The sequence below is a fragment of the Triplophysa rosa genome, linkage group LG12 (assembly GCF_024868665.1).
Source record: "Triplophysa rosa linkage group LG12, Trosa_1v2, whole genome shotgun sequence".
NCBI classification, from domain to species: Eukaryota; Metazoa; Chordata; class Actinopteri; order Cypriniformes; family Nemacheilidae; genus Triplophysa; species Triplophysa rosa.
Window position 1 is genome coordinate 7,291,590 of NC_079901.1, and position 9,836 is coordinate 7,301,425.

Genomic DNA, 9,836 nt, shown 5'->3' on the forward strand with positions numbered 1-9,836 from the left:
CCAAACAATGAATATTAAAACAGTTCCCTCAGAAGGGCTTTAGAGCACAATTGCTTAAGTAAATCGTCACACACATCCACTTTTGATGTCCACTCCCATTTCATCTGCCACACCATCTGTGTAGCCACGATAAGCGCAGTGCTCTCTTACTTTACCTTGTTGTTCCCCAAGGACCCTCTCTTCCTTGTCTTCCTGTTCCTCAGACACGCCTTCCACCACTGTTTGCTTGTGACAACACTCAATGTGAGATATGGAGTCTCTGCCTTTTAGTTTCTCTCTCCGCCTCCTGCGGGCAGATTGTTGTTGTCAGTGACGGGTAACACTGCTATTACAGACCACAGCGCATCAGTCCGGGTTGGTACAATACAAACGCATCTGCACTTGTGTGGCAGTTGTATTTTCCACACAATAACAATGCATTTTGCTGCAGTGACTCCATATGAAATAAGCCAGTGTCTGCTACGATGAAGTAGACATTTTAAAATGAATTTATAGCCTCTCCATCACAAAATAGTTAAAAACAAAAATGCCTTTTAGTTAAAGGTCCAGTGTGTCATTTTTGTGGAGGATCTACTGACAGAGATGCAATATAATGTACATAACTATGTGTTCAGAGGTGTATATAGACCTTACGTAATGAAGCCTTATGTTTTTGTTACGTTTATTACCTCTAAGTTAGAATGAGCTATTTCTATCAACAGCGCGGGTCCCCTTACATGGAATTGGACATGATGTTTCTACAGTAGCCTTAAACGGACAAACTGCTCTACAGAGCAAGTTTCCTAAATACGTTATCTCCTTCGACAAATAAGTGAAAACGTAACGCCGTCTTAATGCTGTGTCAGCCACTGTGGTACTTCGAAATTGAGGGGCGAGGAGGGAACCGTTGGTTGCAATTCGAAACCTCACCCCTAGATGTTGCTAAATTTCATACACTGGACCTTTAACAAAGAGGTTATTTATACTCGGCCATTTTTAAATCAAGTAGTTATCCAGTTATATAAAGATCATGTGTCCAGATGCCCTCCAAGAGGAATTCATGGTTCAGATTGCACATTATCACAGGAATAAACATCACAATCTCATGTCAATTCTTATTTTTTAGTAGGTGGCTAATTCGTGTGATTTCAAAGATCATTTTATTTTATTAATTATAATAATTATAATTATAAATATAGCTGCAAGCAGCGATACCGGGCCAAGCCCACTAGGCACCGCAAGAGCAGTGCACTGCTCACCAATGCAATGTAACAAAAGCGATAAAAGCACAAACTGCACATATGTGAAAAACACTGGTTGATAACTCAAAACAAAGCATGCCCACACCCAGCCCACACTTCCCCCAGTGTATCCACAACATAAAATGAGACCGTAGAGCAAAAGTAGCAGAAATACATAGTGTATAGGAGGAACAGATGTCAGGAGTGACAATGAAAGAAAGAATGTCATTTTGTACTAAACTTGTTTCTGTTTGAATATATTTACATGTATTATAAACCACTTTAAATTGCACTACATAGATCACACTTTGTTTTATTTTATTTCATTACTAAAATGACATTACATTTCGTTTGTTTACGTACTTGCACTATTTGTGCACATACTTGCAAATTGAAGTGTATAAATGCACAAGACGAGGTTCGAACCAGCGACCTCTTGCACCCGAGACTTGCAATTTATCAGGTGCGCCACTCAGTAGGTGGGTTATAAGCAAGGGTTATAAGCAATTACAGCATAATATCTCATGAACGCTAGGTGGCGCTGTCTTGAAACTTCCAGGGTACGTTTGGGACTATAAATTGGTGACGCGTGTCAAATTTGGTGCCGATATAACATACACTTCATAAGATATCGCGATTGATGACAAATTTCAAAAAGGCAGACAGGCTGATCATCCAATCGTGACAGAGTCATAATCGTATGATCCGGCATGACAAGGAATCTGTAGACACCGAGATCTCGGTTTTCTGACAAACATTTCAAAAGTTACGAGCAAAAATAACCATTTTTCAAATCTCGCGACCCATAGGTGGTGCTGTTCCCCATTTTGGCAAGGACCCCCAGTCCGAGGTGTAGTTGACATGTACCAAGTTTCGTATCGATGAATCGAACATTGGCCGAGTTACAGCCTCCAATACATTTTTGGGTCAACTTTGAAAAGTTTGCGAAGTCGTAACTTTTGAGCAAGAGCGAAAATCTCCATTCCGGGGCATCTCTTCTGTTCGGCTCAGTCCAAAGATCGTCTCAGCTGATTTTCGTGACAATCGGTGACAAGTTCTAGGACTAGTAGCGAAAAAACGCAATACTGTACTTTTCAAGATGGCCGCTACTGTAATGGGTTAAGAATCATAAAATGTTAAGAATCACATGAACTTATGTTAATAAATTGCTGTAATAATAGTTGATTGATAGTTCAATAATGCTATAATAATAAATGGTTTTAATAAATACAACCTTAGTGTAAAGTGTTAACCATTTTAATAAATACAACCTTAGTGTAAAGTGTTGACCGTTTTAATAAATACAACCTTAGTGTAAAGTGTTAACCGTTTTAATATAATAAATACAACCTTAGTGTAAAGTGTTGACCGTTTTAATAAATACAACCTTAGTGTAAAGTGTTAACCGTTTTAATATAATAAATACAACCTTAGTGTAAAGTGTTAACCGTTTTAATATAATAAATACAACCTTAGTGTAAAGTGTTAACCGTTTTAATATAATAAATACAACCTTAGTGTAAAGTGTTAACCGTTTTAATATAATAAATACAACCTTAGTGTAAAGTGTTAACCGTTTTAATATAATAAATACAACCTTAGTGTAAAGTGTTAACCGTTTTAATATAATAAATACAACCTTAGTGTAAAGTGTTAACCGTTTTAATATAATAAATACAACCTTAGTGTAAAGTGTTAACCGTTTTAATATAATAAATACAACCTTAGTGTAAAGTGTTAACCGTTTTAATATAATAAATACAACCTTAGTGTAAAGTGTTAACCGTTTTAATATAATAAATACAACCTTAGTGTAAAGTGTTAACCGTTTTAATATAATAAATACAACCTTAGTGTAAAGTGTTAACCGTTTTAATATAATAAATACAACCTTAGTGTAAAGTGTTAACCGTTTTAATATAATAAATACAACCTTAGTGTAAAGTGTTTACCGTTTTAATATAATAAATACAACCTTAGTGTAAAGTGTTAACCGTTTTAATATAATAAATACAACCTTAGTGTAAAGTGTTTACCGTTTTAATATAATAAATACAACCTTAGTGTAAAGTGTTAACCGTTTTAATTTAATAAATACAACCTTAGTGTAAAGTGTTGACCGTTTTAATAAATACAACCTTAGTGTAAAGTGTTGACCGTTTTAATAAATACAACCTTAGTGTAAAGTGTTGACCGTTTTAATAAATACAACCTTAGTGTAAAGTGTTGACCGTTTTAATAAATACAACCTTAGTGTAAAGTGTTGACCGTTTTAATAAATACAACCTTAGTGTAAAGTGTTGACCGTTTTAATAAATACAACCTTAGTGTAAAGTGTTGACCGTTTTAATAAATACAACCTTAGTGTAAAGTGTTGACCGTTTTAATAAATACAACCTTAGTGTAAAGTGTTGACCGTTTTAATAAATACAACCTTAGTGTAAAGTGTTGACCGTTTTAATAAATACAACCTTAGTGTAAAGTGTTGACCGTTTTAATAAATACAACCTTAGTGTAAAGTGTTGACCGTTTTAATAAATACAACCTTAGTGTAAAGTGTTGACCGTTTTAATAAATACAACCTTAGTGTAAAGTGTTAACCGTTTTAATATAATAAATACAACCTTAGTGTAAAGTGTTAACCGTTTTAATAAATACAACCTTAGTGTAAAGTGTTAACCGTTTTAATAAATACAACCTTAGTGTAAAGTGTTAACCATTTTATAAAGATGCATTCATGTGGCTTACACAGTGTCTACACCAGATGCGATGTGTCTGCGAACACCAGATGCGAACATTTAAAAAACAACAACGGTACTAAGATTGAGTGTAGTTGTGTAGTTCATTGCTTATTGCGTCACGGGTGTGAAAAACTCCAAATAAAATGCAAAGATAACTTTTCAAATTTATCACAGTGTTGTGTTGTGTAAAGGTACTGTATGTGCACCCCCAAACTGAGAACAGTCAGATCAAGATCCATTAAATCACCCACAATTGTCTAAATACCATCATAGCAAACATACAGTACATAGCAAACCAAAGACAGGTGAAAAAACAACAGGTTTGGTGTCAGTAAGAGCTTGGATCTTTAATGAGTTTGAATCATGCTTGAGGTCAAAGCTTTCACCATGTTGAGTGCCTATAACATCAGCTATTACAGACATTAGGCTTTTTACTTACACGGTGAACAGATAGAGACAGCAGGTGACCATTTTGCTTTATATTGTTAATGCCCATGGTGGAGAAAAACATATCAGCAGAATAAACAATTAAAAAAATCACTTAAGTGATGTGCGTAGGCATTGACAATATGGTTCTTAAGCCAGACACTTTGAAGAGAAAGCAAACAACTGTGTGTTGCCAAATAAAAAAGACCTTTTAAGATACTACAAGAAGTTTTTATGTCTGTGTTTTGATCATTGTTGAAATTTTGGAATTGTCTTGTTTTCTTTGTGCCGTAGTTTGAATCGAATCGGACATGCTCAACAAGATGTTACATTGTAATTAAAGGAAAATAAATATGTGTATAAAGTTAATTAAATTAACATTAATAGGGGCACCAAACCAAACGTATGATAATATTGTTAAAAACTTCAAATTTATTTTAATTCTAATTTGAAATCGAATTGGAAATCAAAGTGGAATTTAAAAGCTAAATTCGATTCTAAATGGCACAAAACCTTGGCGCTTCATATCCATCATCAATACAGCGATAGCGGTGGCAAAGTTGCCTTTGGAATATCAATGTTTCCATTTCAGTCCACATTAAATCCTCCAAGAGGCAAAATCAGACACCATGCACACCAATGCCCGCTAACACAAACGTATTGATAATTTCAAACTGAACTAACAGATGATTAATGCAATAAACATATAACTCTAGTCCTCGGGTGAGAAAATGCAGATGGAAACCAATCTAAAAACACCCTCAAATTATTTTCCAGATCGATATGCTTTTATTTATCGTGTGTATTTAGATTAAAATTGGTTTTTGGAATCTAGTTTTTTAGCCATTATCTGTTCTCTAATTCTTCTATTGTAATGAATACCAAACGGTCCAGAGGCAACGGTCAATCGATACCGCTCCGCCTGATCTCTCTGCTCCAGTGAAGTTTATGAAACCGTGTGAGGTCAAAGCACTTACGCTGGAACAAGCAGCCGTACTGTTGACCAAGTGAACCACTGTGCTCAGTTGTGATGAACATGCCCAGTGTCTTCATGCTATAGGAGGAAACTACTGATCAGATTAGCCTGTCGAGCAATATAGCATTGGGTTATAGCATCTCTTTCTCTAGAGCGTGCTTTTGTGTTGACCGCTGAATGAAAGGTGGTGGTAAGGTGACAGTGAGTGTAAAACATATTGTGTGTAATGAGATGTGGAAAAACTGTATTAGTAATTAAACGTGTAGTATAGGTACTATTTTCATATCTCATCCTAACGTGCAGTTATGTTAATAGACCCAAGCGTTCAGAGCACACAGAGAGAGCAATGCTTTTATAACAAAGAACTGCACATATGCAGATGTCATAGCAAACAGCAGTAGATATACACACCTTATTCTCTTCTTCTGAAGTTCACTCAGCACTGCGAGGCCGTGGATTGAAGAACGCGCTAAAACGCAGAGTAAAAGACGGGGTGGAGCCGAAGCCTGCCGCTGTTGTCATTTGTTTGTTTCGCGGATATCATAGTGAGCGTAGTGGGAGAGTGGGCCCAGCTAAGGGGGTTGCCGAAATGGTGTTGCGCGTATTACAAGATCACAATTTCTGACTGTTTCAAGGGTCAGCCCTCGGGGGGTCCCCACTGGCCATCCGTGCACTCGTGTTCTGGGTACGACCGCAGCACAGTGGGCCCTTAGAATCGTCCTTCATTTTAATAATGACCACAATAAATGTTACATTACATTTTACATTGTATTTGTGTGATGTTTGTTAAAAGTTGTGGTGTATTCTCAACTCTCAACTCAACTTTATTTATATAGCGCTTTTACAATTTTCATTGTTACAAAGCAGCTGTACATGAGACACATTGACTACAAGCAAAACAATCAAAGTTGTACCTGCAAAAACAAGAAAAGGTTGAAAACACAGAAGACAGACACACCCACACACAAAACACTCCACACACACAACACGCACCAACACACACAGACACAGAGACACACACACACACGGATGCGCACGCACACACACACACACACACACACACACACAACACAACACACACACACACGTACGTACACAGACAAGTACGCACACACACACACGCTCAGTGAGAGCACACAATTAGGATAAAGGAGAGAGAAGCACAGGTCAAATATAACAGATAATAAATTCCTATATGCAATATTAATTAAGTAAAACTTTAAGATTCTAAAGCAGCCCCCCCGGTCAGGCAGATATATTACTCATCTTATACAGATGAGTAACAACTTTTTATTACTGAACTCGGACAAAACGGAAGTGTTACTTATTGGACCGAAAACTGCTATAAGTAACAACCAAGAATACTGTTTAACTATTGACGGATGTTCCATAAAACCCTCGTCGTCAGCAAAGAATCTTGGCGTTCTATTCGATAGTAATCTGTCATTTGAGAGCCACGTCGCCAACACCTGTAAAATTGCGTTTTTCCATCTTAAGAATATATCTAAACTACGTCATATGCTGTCAATCTCAGATGCAGAGAAGTTAATTCATGCATTCATGACATCAAGACTAGATTACTGTAATGCACTGTTAGGTGGTTGCCCTGCAGGCTTATTACAAAAACTCCAATTGGTCCAAAACGCGGCAGCTCGAGTTCTTACACGTACAAAAAAGTATGAACATATTAGCCCGGTTCTGTCAACCTTGCACTGGTTACCTATAAAGCATCGCGTTAACTTTAAAATCTTGCTTATTACCTATAAAGCCTTACATGGTTTAGCTCCTCAGTACTTGAATGAACTCCTTTTGTATTACAGTCCTTCACGTGCATTACGCTCTCAGGCGTCCTGTCAGTTGGTAATACCTAGAATTTCAAAATCAAGTGCAGGTGGTAGATCCTTTTCCTATCTAGCGCCTAAACTTTGGAATAGTCTTCCCTGCACTGTCCGGGAGGCAGACACACTCTGTCAGTTTAAATCTAGACTAAAGACGCATCTTTTTAATCTTGCATACACTACTCTTCCATAATATAAATCTTCAGAGGGTTTAGGCTGCATTAGTTAGATCAACCGGAACCAAAAACACAACTGATGTACTTGTTGCATCAAAGAGTACAGAACAGTACTCTACTCTCAGCCAGTCTTGTCTCATTGTTCCAAGGTTACCACAGCGAGCAGGATGCAGTTCATGGCCTGACCTGATGGTAGAGCGGAGAATGGGAAGTGGGGACCTGACAAGAGCTGAGATGATAGAGCTGGATAAAGAAGGACGCGGTCTCTTGACATGTCTTCACCACAAAACTTCAAATGCTATTAGATTATTAATGATAATCTTAAACTATAATTTATTTTATTATTAAGTTTATTTATTTTATTTAGCCTTGTTGTGCAAGTTCTCTGGAGCTTGTGCAGAGGCAGCAGCTTTTGCCAGAGGGGAACTGGAATCCCCTGGTTGGGCCTGGGTTCTCCTGAGGTTTTTTTTCTCGATTAGAGTTTTGGGTTCCTCGCCACCGTTTGCATACTGTTTTTGCACTATCTGCCTGACCGGGGGGGCTGCTTTAGAATCTTAAAGTTTTACTTAATTAATATTGCATATAGGATTTTATTATCTGTTATATTTGACCTGTGCTTCTCTCTCCTTTATCCTAAATGTGTGCTCTCACTGAGCGTGTGTCTGTGCGTACTTGTCTGTGTACGTACGTGTGTGTGTGTGTGTGTGTCTCTGTGTCTGTGTGTGTTGGTGCGTGTGCGTGTTGTGTTGTGTGTGTGGAGTGTTGTGTGTGTGGGTGTGTCTGTCTTCTGTGTTTTCAACCTTTTCTTGTTTTTGCAGGTACAACTTTGATTGTTTTGCTTGTAGTCAATGTGTCTCATGTACAGCTGCTTTGTAACAATGAAAATTGTAAAAGCGCTATATAAATAAAGTTGAGTTGAGTTGAGTCTCTGATTGGGTTTTTTAATGTGTGACTTCACAATGTAACGCTGGCCATCAGACTCAAAGATCCTCGCTGAAACCCTGATAATATGAGCCCGTGTGAATACACCGTTGTATAAGAATATGGTCTTGGGACACTGCAATTATTTGCCTTTTGACTTTTATGTTAAAAACAAACTATTTATTTTTGAACCAGTTGGTATTATCTGGTGGAGTTAAAAGAAAAAAATTCTAGTGGTACACATGGAATTGCAAGCATAAGTACTGTAGATTTTTACATTTTATGAGAAATATAGTCATTTTAGCCTCTGGAAAAGTTGTTGCCTCAGTCTTGTGTACTGGATTGTTGGTAGGGTGTTGCTATACATTTCTCAGCTGTTTTGAGTTTTAGCTAGTTGGTCTTTTCAGCCCCCAAACTCTAACATCTTTTGGTCCCTGGATATATCCCATTAAAGCAACACTATGGAACTTTTGCTCACGGGTTCCCTCCTGTGGTTGATAAACGCAATTGTCTGTTACCAGTGTTGTAAATAATGTCGCTGTACAAGCTTCCCCGTGGGCAGCGCAATACATGTGAATTTGAATGTGGCACTCTTCCGCAGGCAGGGGATGGGCGGGGCTGTGTGTACCGGCCCGAACACAGAACTTACAGCGTGTGCTTGTAGCCGCTATGAGGCTGCTCAGGTAGCAGCTGCAGTAGAATACGTCTGGTTAAGAGTTGTTGTACCACTGAAATCATTTTAGAGACATTAGTTTGAAGTCGAAAAACTACAAAGTGTTGCTTTAAAATATACTAATTAGGGATGCACCGATACCAAGCTCACATACTCGTACTCATATTGATAAACCAATACATCATGTGACATACCTGACAGAAATTACTGAAATTTGTGCTTTACCTTTTATGTGCTTGTCATAAACTTTCAGAGTTGTTAGTTTCAGTGTGTTGTGCTTGGAAAATTGCCACCTCACCCAAAAAATACAGGTACAGGCATCGGTATCGGTACCCGGTGCACCCCTTATACAAATGAGATTGTTTGAATTCATTTGATATACCCACCTTGTATGGCTGATCAAACAAATCAATTTTACAAGTGAAACCACATCCCCTCGACAAGTAATAGAATTGCATGACAAAGGTTAGATGGTTTGACACTTGAGAGTAGGAGAATCACAGTGTACTGGTACTGACAATAATCATAACCAGGAGTATTGATGATTTTTTTTAATACTACACGTATGATAATAATACAAATATTGTCAATAATTCTGTGCTACTGTCTCAGTGACTCTTCAATATAGTATGTGGTGGTTTCGCACCCATCAAAGTAACAGGTCATCCAAAAATGATCCATCACCCTTATGTTTATGACTTGTATACAACAATTTGAGTGGTTTTAAAAGATGTCATGGCTGTTTCTAGCTTGGTAATGGTATTGGAGAGTGCGCCAATTTTTTGAAGCTCCAAAAGGTGCATACATGTACAGTATATCCACCATAAAAGTCGGTGGGTTGATAAATGTCTTCTGAAGCACAATA